This window comes from Ptychodera flava, chromosome 19, assembly GCF_041260155.1.
Source record: "Ptychodera flava strain L36383 chromosome 19, AS_Pfla_20210202, whole genome shotgun sequence".
Taxonomy (NCBI): domain Eukaryota; kingdom Metazoa; phylum Hemichordata; class Enteropneusta; family Ptychoderidae; genus Ptychodera; species Ptychodera flava.
The window spans coordinates 15,075,074-15,087,256 of record NC_091946.1 but is presented as its reverse complement, the minus strand read 5'-3'; the positions used below and the strand labels follow the sequence as shown (position 1 = coordinate 15,087,256).

The 12,183-nt window shown below is 43.0% G+C and overlaps 1 long non-coding RNA gene across 1 annotated transcript in view; it reads left to right on the top strand.

The window, feature by feature from the left end:
* Positions 1-12,183, top strand: part of LOC139118247 (uncharacterized) — a 98,257-nt gene that overhangs the window by 80,760 nt on the left and 5,314 nt on the right. The window lies entirely within an intron of this gene.

Sequence of the window (12,183 nt, the reverse complement as noted above, 5' to 3'; positions counted from 1 at the left end):
ACGAACTAAAATCACAAGAGTTCTTTGAGCAAAAGGGAGAACCGAACACAAACTTTACAATCTCGTAAGATGCTGGATGGTTTATAGTTACTTACAGCCATTTCAATCTGACAATTCTCGCAACAGAATTCACAAGACCCTTCCAATGCATGGCGCGAGTGCGATGAGTGGGTAGTATAAACTGTAGACTGAACAGTACTGTCAGCTCTCTTGTTGTAGATCCAGACTATCATTATTCGTGGACTAATGGCTGGCAATCATAGCACATACATGTTCGGCATTCTCTAAACTGGGTAATTTTGTATCATCAGCGAATTGCTAGCACTGCCGTGGTAACAGTGACACTGCAAAAGACGGAAATAACGTGTTGTCTCTGGTGGTGGAGGGCGCGCGACCGCACACGTCCATTCCTGCATTTTACGACGCCATTAACTTGATCGACCTACATCCCTCCTTGATATCTACAAACAGAAGTTAGGACAATCATCACATTATAATCAAAGTAAGATGATGTGTTGATGAGCAGATTTTAGTGACAAGTACGCTGTACATGCATCCTTTCAATCACCAACTGAGGCGGTAATTATTTGTTAGCCGCTGACATGAAACATTTTAAAATCCATAAAAATGAGTATTATTCTACATATCGTCAAAGGTACAGATCTGTTTCTTTTTCAAACTGTTTGGCATGGTAATCTACAAAATTATGTGAAACCGTCGCAAAAATTGCTACCCCTACCAATAAAATGATCATTTCAGAGCGATATACAATGGGAATGAGAAACTTAAAACTGCATTCTCGATATTCATGAAACTCTTTCAGAATTCCTCTAGACAGAGACGATTTGCCCGACTTATAGACGCGATAACCATTACACCCTGAGCATTGATGTCACCTTACCAAGGGAAGCACATTATACCGTATTTCTCCGCGTTGCCGCCGAGGGACCAGAACATGTAAATTGACAAATATAATTGAGTGGGCGGTTTCCCGGGCAACCATAAACGGAATAAGATGGAAAAATATAATACAACATGGCCAAATCTTATCATCGTACGTTCATGAACTGAGGAAAAGAAGAGACAGAATGCGACAATCTAAGAAGGTACAATTAAACCACGCTTTGATACTTTTGTCTTTCACCATAAAAAAGCAAAAGATTTTCACTCTCACCCCTCGTTTCGAAGTTGGCCTTGACCTTTGGCGTGTCGATCAAGGTACCAAAATAAACTCCGTACCCTAATGAGTATTGTGGAGGAGTAGTGTGACGATGAGTATACTACCCAGACTTGGGTTTGGGGAAAATGATATCGGCCCAAGGAACAATAGCGAGTGATTCCGTTCTATGTAAAGACCAAAAGTTGGTTTATTACAGCGTAATCCAACTTACACAGGAACTAGCAGACTGGTAATGCTTGTCAAGCAAAGCCAAGAAGCAGAAGCAGAATCATAGAGCCAAAAGTCTTATCATGTATACTCAACTGATGAATGCTAGAGAAAAACAGCAAAAATCAGAATACGCTGGCAAATTAATCTGAGTGGAAACATGTTGAACTATAAGTGAATGAAATAAAATGACTGTCATTGGCTGAGAGTTTTATCTAAGTATCCTTGTGCTTTATTTTCAAATTACATTGTAGCCTCTCTAAAAGTCATTCTAGACATTTGTATTTATCTATATCCCATTTTTATTGTATAAACACCGTAAAATATACATGCCATTGGCAATGAGTTTATGGCATTAGCTCCATGCATGACAATAGCTCCTCTTGGCTACACCCATTACTGATGCAATTACAGACAATCAGAAATTAAGTGATTTACAATTGAGAACAGTGTAAGAAAGTCTTATCAAGAGAACTGTTCTTTCGAAGGGATAAATAATAGGCTTGTTGAAATTGGCATACTTATATGTTTATGTTTCACAAACAAATGAATCATGTGAATAGTACTATTGGCTAAAACATGCCGGATGAAATATTACTGAAAGTACACACATACGTCCCACAGCGAGATAGAGCGAGATGAAAAAATACACAATGCTTTATTGGTTTTAAAAAAACGTAAGGGGAAAAAATAATACAATCAAAATACTTCGAATTGGAAATGCAAGTCAAAGTAATTACGTAACCATGTCTGCGGCTGTGTACTTTCTTTGCCATAGAAAAAAAGTTCCCAGTTGTTTTTCCAGAGCCTGAACGATAGATACCTATACACATACGTAAGTAATAATAGCGAAGTATGTTGATCGGAAATTAGGGCACTAAATAGGCCGATTCTTACCACCTCGAGGGGTCAAGACTGTGTAAATTGTGCAATGGACAAACAACATGACCTGGGAATCACCTGAACTGACGTGAGTACGTAAAGTCAAAGTGTTCAGACAAACATGATGCAGAAGTTGATAGACTCCGAGACAGTGGAAATGCATGAAATCGACCCGTGATGGTGTATTGAAATGTCAAAACTAAGATGTTAATCTTTATAGTTGGTAGAAATTGTGAGGATCAGTCCAACTATAGTCAGTAGACACAGGAGAAAGGGTACCTAGTAGGACTTGAAGAATATAAAACTTGGGTTTGGTAGAACAACTCAAGTCCTCATGCATGGTAAAAGGTTGGCCTTTAGCAATAAAAAGCCAATCTTTTACCATGTATGAGTTGTCGGGTTGCTTTACCAAACCAAAGATGTTGTTTTGAACATCTGGCCAAAAGAGTAAAAAACAAGACGCCTGATGATGATAGTTACTTAACGCAAAGGAATGACACGGAGACAAGTGTTTGGCCGAAATCCGGGGTTATGCATGCACTGCCATGGCAGGGGCGACGAGGCGTCATAGCGGCCTGGATGGCGGTACCGGGCTCTGGGTACCGTGCATCGGGCAACGTGTTACCGGCCGCCCACAGCAGACCCATGACAGTCCCCCTGGAACTTTATTGTATAAAGTAAGCAGTATATAGACGTACAATATCTTTTATTGTGAGCTGCTAGCCTGCAGCGAGGCTTTATTTATTTATTTCTATTTTTCTTTTGCGGAGGGTGGGCGGGGATTTTGTGGTGTGAACTTGAGCGTGGCAGAAGTTGAAATGGACGAGCTATAGCTTTGCTCACACTGATATGCGCATGGATAGTGACGTGGAGAGGGTGACGCAAATTGTTTAGATAACGGTAAAGGGGGCAGTTGGTAGATAAGGTTACGTCATAAGTGCATCCAGCCAGTGGTAGTAGGTGGCGCATGGTGACCCACATATGTCAAGGTCTAAACCCTTTTCCCCGTGTCCTCCCAGACGTTAACAATGATTATAGCAAAGCCATAATCACCCAATATGTGCCATTGTAATTCGAGTTTGAAACAGCACATAATTCGGGAGGAACCATGGAGGTAAAATTACTCCATGGGCATACGAAATCTAAATTCAAAAGGTGGCTCCCAGTCTTGTCCCCTACCGTTGGCTGTGCTGTTCACGAAACTGACTGTGCTCATTAATATATGCAGTCAAATTTGTGTGCATAATGGCATGGCGGCCCATACCTGACCCTATTTTCGTGAGCAGCGCAGCCAGGAGTAGAAATGGGGTAGGGGACCAGAATAGATCATGGTATTGTCTGCTACCCTGCCCATTTCTGCCACTGGCTGCGCTGCTTACGAAAATAGGGTAAGGTATGGGCTAATATTTTGTTAAGAATTTGGACTGCACATTAATAAGCGCAGTCACTTGACAAGACCATGTGATCTGCACATGTGTTTAGCGGCAAGCTCGGAAATAAGACGACGAAAAATCGAACGTTAAAGTTATTTGCACGGCTTTACTTTTAAGTCTAAGACTCTGTTTTTCTGACTTTAAGGCATTTAGCAGTGGAATGACGATTATCGTTAATGATTTTTTCTCGGCTGTGACCTGGTTACCATGGTGACAGACCATGTATCCCTCCTTTCGCATGTACGGCAATGACTCAAAAATAAACGTTTTTTCGTTTCTCATTCAATGTCCACATAGAATGTTAAGTTCGGGAAACTATTGAGGTAAAATTCAACGCAATCACTGCACTCGTACTATTGACCAATGATAGCCATGCTTACAATAGCGCATACCTGACCCTATTTTCGTGAGCAGCGCAGGGAGCAGTAGAAATTGGACAGGAGACCAGACTATGCCATGGCTGAGCGCCCTCAATCAACTTTCGCAAAGCACTGTGGATCATCTGTCTGTCTGTCTGTCAGTCGGTTGGTCGAACTGTCTGTCGGTCTGTCTGTCTATCAGCCTGTCTGTCAGTCTGTCCGTCTGTCCGTCTGTCCGTCGGTCGGTCGGTCAGTCGATCAGTTGATCGGTCGGTCGGTCGGTCGGTCAGTCGGTCTGTCTGTCTGTCTGTCTGTCTGTCTGTCTATCTGTTGGCCTGTCGGTCGGTCGGATGGTCCGTCAGTCCGTCGGTCCTTCGGTCCGTCCATCGTCTGTCGGTCAGTCGATCGGTCGGTCGATCGGTCGGTCAGTTGATCAGTCAGTCTGTCGGTCGATTGGCCAGTCAGTCGGTTGGTTGGTCGGTCAGTCAGTCGGTCTGTCGGTCTGTCTGTCTGTCTGTTGGTCGGTCGTCGGTCGGTCGTCGGTCTGTCGTCTGTCTGTCTGTCTGTCTGTCTGTCTGTCTGTCTGTCTGTCTGTCTGTCTGTCTGTCTGTCTGTCGTCTGTCTGTCTGTCTGTCTGTCGGTGGTCTGTCCGTCTGTCTGTCTGTCGTCTGTCGGTCGGTCTGTCGGTCTGTCGGTCGGTCGGTCGGTCTGTCTGTCTGTCTGTCTGTCTGTCGGTCTGTCGGTCTGTCAGTCAGTCGGTTGGTTGGTTGGTCAGTCGGTCTGTCTGTCTGACTGCTGGCCTGTCTGTCTGTCTGTCTGTCTGTCTGTCGTCGGTCGGTCGGTCTGTCTGTCGGTCGGTCAGTCGGTTGGTCGGTCTGTCTGTCTGTCTGTCCGTCTGTCGGTCCGTCCGTCCGTCAGTCGGTCGGTCGGTCGGTTGAACTGTCTGTCTGTCTGTCTGTCTGTCTGTCTGTCGCGGTCGGTCGGTCTGTCTGTCGGTCGGTCAGTCGGTGTGTCGGTCTGTCTGTCTGTCTGTCCGTCTGTCCGTCTGTCGGTCCGTCCGTCCGTCAGTCGGTCGGTCGGTCGGTTGAACTGTCTGTCTGTCTGTCTGTCTGTCTGTCAGTCTGTCTGTCAGTCTGTCTGTCTGTCCGTCTGTCAGTCGGTCGGTCGGTCAGTCGGTCAGTCGATCGGTCGGTCGGTCGGTCGGTCGGTAAGTCGGTCTGTCTGTCTGTCTGTCTGTTGGCCTGTCGGTCTGTCGGATGGTCCGTCAGTCCGTCAGTCCGTCAATCCATCAATCAGTCTGTCGGTCAGTCGGTCGGTTGGTTGGTCGGTCAGTCAGTTGATCGGTCGGTCTGTCGGTCGGTCGGCCGGTCAGTCGGTTGGTCGGTCGGTCGATCGGCCTGTCGGTCTGTCAGTCGGTCGGTTGGTTGGTTGGTCGGTCGGTCTGTCTGTCTGTCTGCTGGCCTGTCTGTCTGTCTGTCTGTCTGTCTGTCGGTCTGTCTGTCTGTCTGTCTGTCGTTGGTCGGTCGGTCTGTCGGTCGGCGGTCTCAGTCGGTCGGTCGGTGTGTCTATCTGTCTGTCCATCTGTCCGTCCGTCCGTCTGCCTGTCCGTCCGTCCGTCAGTTGTTCGGTCGGTCTGTCAGTCGGTCAGTCGGTCTGTCGGTCTGTCTGTCTGTCGTCTGTCTGTCGGCCTGTCGGTCAGTCGGTCGGTCCGTCAGGTCCGTCAGTCGGTCGGTCAGTCCGTCCGTCGGTCGGTCAGTCGGTCGGTCGGTCGGTCGGTTGGTCTGTCTGTCAGTCGGTGGATGGTCAGTCGGTCGGTTGGTCTGTCGGTCGGTCTGTCTGCTTCGCGTCGGTCGGTCGGTGGTCAGTCGGTCTATTGGTCCGTCGGTCCATCTGTCGGTCCGTCCGTCGGTCCATTGGTCCGTCGGTCCGTCCGTTCGTCGGTTTGGTCGGTCTGTCGGTCCGTCCATCGGTCCATCGGTCGGTCCGTCCGTCCGTCCGTCGGTCGGTCAGTCGGTTAGGTCGGTCAGTCGGTCGGTCAGTCTGTTGGTCGGTCGGTCGGTCGGTCGGTCCGTCGGTCGGTTTGTCGATCCGTCTGTTTGCCAGCCTGTCTGTCTGTCTGTCTGTCAGTCTGTCTGTCTGTCTGTCTGTCTGTCTGTCTGTCTGTCTGTCCGTCCGTCCGTCCGTCCTTCCGTCCGTCCGTCCGTCCATCTATCTGTTTTTCTATCTATCTATCTATCTATCTATCTATTTAAGTATCTATCTATCTAATAATTTAAGTAAAAAACCAGCTGTTTGTCAATATTATCTTTAATAACATACTTAAGTTTGGTTTTAAAAAATCGAAAGACTGGGGCTGCATATCAAATTCTCAGGTAGTGAATTCAAAAGCACGCATAACAAAAGATCTCTGAGCAGACTCGGTTCGAAAATGTGGAATTTGCAATTTGCACTTGGAAGAGGCACGTGTAGGATAAGTATGGATATTTATTATAAGAACAAACATGTAAGCAATATACGTCTTAATAGAATTCTCGAAATATTCAAAGACTAAGATACAGGTAAAATAAAAAAATGCGTTATTTTAAAGAAAGAACATCGGCGGTTTCTAAAAGATAATTAATCGAAATGTCAAAATCAGCATTAAGAAGGACTCTTAGTGCCCTTTTCTGCATTTTATAAACCCTGTCAATAATTTTCATGGTTGCATTTCCCCAGAAAATACAAGGGAAGCCGATTGAAGATCGAATTAGACAGTAGTACAAGATCATTCGAAGATGAAGGAAAAAAGCGTGACGTCCTCAGTAAACCATCCTTTGACTCAACGGAGTTGTCAATGTGCTTATCCCAAGAGACAAAGTTATCAAGAGTTACACCAAGGATCTTCTCTAAGTTAATATACAAGTATCGTTTCTAATAATGTTACTTTTTTCACCATTCAAGTCTGATCGTTTCCGAAATATTTTCATGATTTATTTGAATCGAAATTAAGGCTGACAGAGAATCATACGATATCCCTCGCATACCCAACGTTGACTTGATGTTTCCCCGAAGGCTCCTGTACTTGTACATCAACTCTCCTGTTACTTTCAAGAACATTATTCATACGGAAGACAGTTCTTGACGTCATCGATCTTGACCACCTCTCAAGCAGGCAATAAGAATGTTCATTGAAAATTTTCTCATTAAAACACGTCGGCCAGTTGTTGATGCGGGTTTACGATTATTGAAATGTCACTAGTATTAAGTGTTGCGGTATGAACCTTACATTTCGCGTTCTTACACTATACTTGTGATATACACATTTAAAAAAGTGAGAAAAAAAAACACACAATAGAACAAATGCCAAGGCTTGTAAGTATAATGCACGCATGATGTGGAAAATTCAATGGATTAGACTTCGTTCTGACTAGGTATATCCAGCAGCGTAAAAAAAACAACATCACAAATGCACGCTTTATTCTTTTGACGCTCTCCATAACCTTTAAGTTACGTACATCACAAGTATACTTAAGTGTGAGAGTCGCATACTAGCACTGTTACTGTTAATGTTCTATTTTGTTTGGCGTACAATGACTTTTACAACATGTTGCAAGCAGTCTATGTATTAGACCATGGACTCCCAGAGAAAGATTTGGGTCTATGACTTGACTTGGTACAAGTTTGCGATGCGATGCAGTGGATTTATTATGAGATTTGGGCTGAAACTTACTTATCACGTTCACCCTACACATGAGCAGATGCAACGCTTTTATAGAACACAGTGAAGACAGCGTGTGAGCGATCGTACTCCGGTCATCCAGATCAAAGCGTTTCGCGTTAAAGTAATGTCTAATGCGTAATGACTTGACCTTTTTTTCATAAAATCACCGACTTGATTCTAGTCTAGGTGTATACTCGACAATCAGAGTTGAGGCGACGGTCTGATAATCGCTTACACTACTGCTGCGATCCAGCTGAAGTGGTGAAGCTCACTAGTTTCTTGTGTTGAAGGGAGTGATGGTTTCCCTCCAGGCAAATACGCCGGGGAAAACAAGGGGCACCATCTTTGCAGTAGCTCCACAACTTGAACAGATATAGCAAATTTCTCGGAAAAAGTTTGAGCGGGAACTCAAAAGTACAAAAAGCAAAGAATAATACATGTCTTTGTTTGATGATTTCAGAGAAAGAACTATTTGCATAAATTTTCTCAAATACAAGTACCGCAGTGTGATCTGAGGTCGGGACTACTTCTGGTAGTATTCACGTGCTTCTATGATATCTCATCTGCGGCAGTGGCGTGTTTTATTTTTAGAGCGCCACCAAAGTTCGGCGTGCGATGAACTTTTGTGCTGTCATCAGGAAAATACAGAAAAAAGAGTAAAAAAGCAACAACCGACTGAGTGTGTTGAAGATACAAGTGAATGAACGTAATTTCCAACACTCTAAGTTGCACTGAAACTCCAAAATTCATGTGACATGGGCATATTACCGAATTCATTGCGTAATATAGGTCGTAGAAGTGAGAGACAAAAGTACATCCACTCTGCCGGGGAGGGGAGGGGAAGGGAGTCGACATTCCCGTTTGTTCCGTAACGTGTTTCACATGAAGAATGTCAAGCCTTGTGTTTTAATTTATTTATAGAAACTTGAGAGCTCGAGTACTATTCATTTGCATCTCTCTCTCTCTCTCTCTCTCTCTCTCTCTCTCTCTCTCTCTCTCTCTCTCTCCCTCAGCTCATCTATATCAAAACATCACATGATATCCTTTAAAGGCTCTGTCAGGCGTATGGTGAATATTTTGCTGCTTTAGTTTCTTCCAATGTACATAAGTTGACGAAATGTCACGACAATTGTAGACGCCCTCAAGGTTGGGAATTAAATTATTTCGTTTCCAACCAATTTTCTTGCACTTACCTACCCAATTTGCAAGCAAATTCAAAGTTCAGGGATTTTCGAGCCCATAAACCTCGTCGAGTCACACGACGCTTGATGCAAAGATGCAGAGTAAATAAGGAATGGGATAATATTTCTTTATACATATCAATGCGATCACAATCCCTATCCTGGCATGTTTGTACAATAAATAATCCTGTTACGATGATTTTACATCAATCAGCTAAATTGCCGAGATAAAGAATGTATATAAAGTGCATGCGTTGCTTACATGTGTTTCCGTTGTGATATACTTGTCACATGTCTCACACACGAAATACATGTGCAGTTCTTAAAATCCTTCTACTATGATTGTTTCGAGCAGTTATGGCTACACAGCGATTTTGTTGACGTCACATGGTCTGTGTATATCGTTTGCAAACATTACGTGCACCTTGTTCTATGTAGAGGGCAAAAGGTTAAAATAGGTCGCGCTTGAATCAAATTTCGTGACCCTAACCTTTATACTGGGGACCATCGACATTATTGGCCGCTCGTATCACGTGAAAGTGAGAATAAGGGCTAACGATTGGTGGACAATGTGCTTACGGAAAACAACCCAAGTGGTTAACTAGTGTTTGACTATAGATAATGTAGTTCATTATAATTAGTGCACGGATGAAAGAGCTTGCAACATATGTGATATAAAATCAAGCTGCGCGCAAACTCTCCCTCGTCAGCGGATCACTCAACCTACATAAAGATGGCTTCACTTGATCCGTTCAAAGTAATGCTGCATGACATTGCACAGAACATCACAGCAGGTATTGTATATAGATATTTTGCAGTATGATTGTCTATTACATGTAGTAGATTTACTGTAAAATCGATATTTGTGCGAACAGTAGAACGTGATCGGCAGGATAAGAGTGGTAACACTGTGACACTAATAATGCGGTTAGTTGCATAGTAACTTGTTGGCTGCACTAACCGTCCCTCCACAAATACGCGGCCCATAGACGTATGTATATACACGTCGAACTATATGTACTTAGTATACACACGTCTGAGGGGCGCGTTTGCGCAGAGCGGAATTGCAGCCAACAAGTAGTTAGGCTTCGTTCACAAAAACAGTTAGTTTGTGTGTGGGAGAGGATAGGACTGGAGGAAGAATTAAGCGGGATTCGAAAATTTTGGGAGTAGTAGAGTGGGGACTTAAAAGTTTTGCCCTGCCTATAGGGGGTACCTGAACATTTTTGGTTCCCTTTTTTTACGATTCTAATGTTTCTTGGGTAATTCAATGAAAATTTAATAACATTTTATGTCATCCAATTGTTCTAATGTTAGTAATAGTTCAACAAGTTCTACAATCATTTTGTCGCTTTTCATTACTTTTATCTCGAAAAAATCTAACAATGTATAAGTTTTCGTAAAAACCAAACAAACAAGTAGGCCTAGTATCGGAGCAGAAGCTGCAACTGTTGATAATTTTCTCAATATTTCTTGGCAGTACATCGAATACAGTTTCTTGCTGTCTCGCTACAACATGGTGAAAAACACAATATTCGATTTGTCGACAAAACCCTGCATATATGAATATTGGGTGATAATTGACTTAGAGTCAAAACTGAAAGTCATTTTCAATTATACAAATGCGGTGTGTATATTCACAGGCTGTGTCTGGCAAGCTGAATACTGGACAATTCAACACACTTTAGGAAATAGAACAAGAATGCAGTTGTATAAACTGAATAAAATTATTGTCAAAATTATCAAAGTTAATACAGCTTCTGCCCTGTACTGCATACGGGCAGTGTCACGGTCACTGCATACCGACAGTGACAGAGATATCTCTGAAGTGCTGAGCTGAAGAAGAGTTAGGTTCATGTGACGCTCATGACTGTAAAACATTATTACAACAAAATTTAAGAGATTAAAACGTTATTTGATGGAATATTTCAACCTTTCAGTATTGTTAATTTTGTAAAACTAAAAGTAGCATCTAATGTAGACAGGAATTCACAATTTACATACTCTCTTATGATCGTCGTTTTGTGATATCTCCAGCAGGTGCCATTGGCCTTCTGGATCGAGTTGGATTCACTCAAGTCGGCTTTGACTGACAAATCAAAATAGTCCACTGATGTGTTTCAAAATGAATCAATTAAGAATTTGCCGTAGGAATATGGCTCTCCAAACTTCTAATAACAGGTAGCGTTGAACATCTGCGAGCAGAACTGCCCAATATATATTTATTAATTTTGTGTGCATCCCTAATAAATATGCGGCAATATGATGATTGGGAGAGTTGAAAATTTGTGGTCATATAGACGGGGGGTGGACTTGCACATTTTTGAGGGTATTGGGGATCAGAAAAAATAAGATTTCAATCATGATTCCTTAAGCTCCCAAAACCGGTTTTTTTTTTGACGCAGCCTAATACTTTGTCTATGACAGGGTGACGTCATAAGCTTGTGCCGATACCACTTCTGTAATTTAAAATAAAAAGTGGTTTCGTCTATGAACGTTGACGACGGAAGGTTTACATGAACTACCTAAACTCTAACTAGCAACAATGTGATAGTCCTCCCTTGGTATGCAGTCTATAATTGCCAAAGTGGCAAATTATAGAAGTGGTAGCGCCACAAACTGGTGACCTCACACCTGTCATAAGCAAAGAGCAGTGGTCCATACTGGTAATGTATTGTGATACCACTGTTTTGTTGCCTGTCATAACTCCGTCACTGTTAACGAATTGTTCGTTACCGGTTATCCTTGCATGAGCTACCAGTGTGTTTTCTCATTAGCTAAGAAATATGAAACTTTGTGAGTGTGATATGCTTGCTTTAGTTTTGTATGCCTGTATACGTGACCTTTTCGCTCGGGTTTGAAGCATAGAGTGATTGTGTGAGCAAAAGGTGCAATGCAAAGTGTGTCTGTAGCATGGTAAATGTCTAATACGATACGAAACTTATTGCGCCTGAACTTTCCCACATGATCGTCGACTATCAATGGATTGGTTGACTCTGTAATTGCATGAACATGTCGTGTAGCGGCATATGTGGTAAATAATTGCATTTTAGGCGTCTAGGGGCAATATTGTCTTACACACAATGATTTCAAATATGTACTTTTGCTGCTGTAAATTTTGCGGGGCTAAGGGGAAGATAATGATAGAATTGTTCAGGTGGACAACCAAGATTTACTTGTTTTGTTGATTCTGAGAATCTCGAGAATTCTCGAGTCTATAGTTAATTGCAGTTTTTAAGGT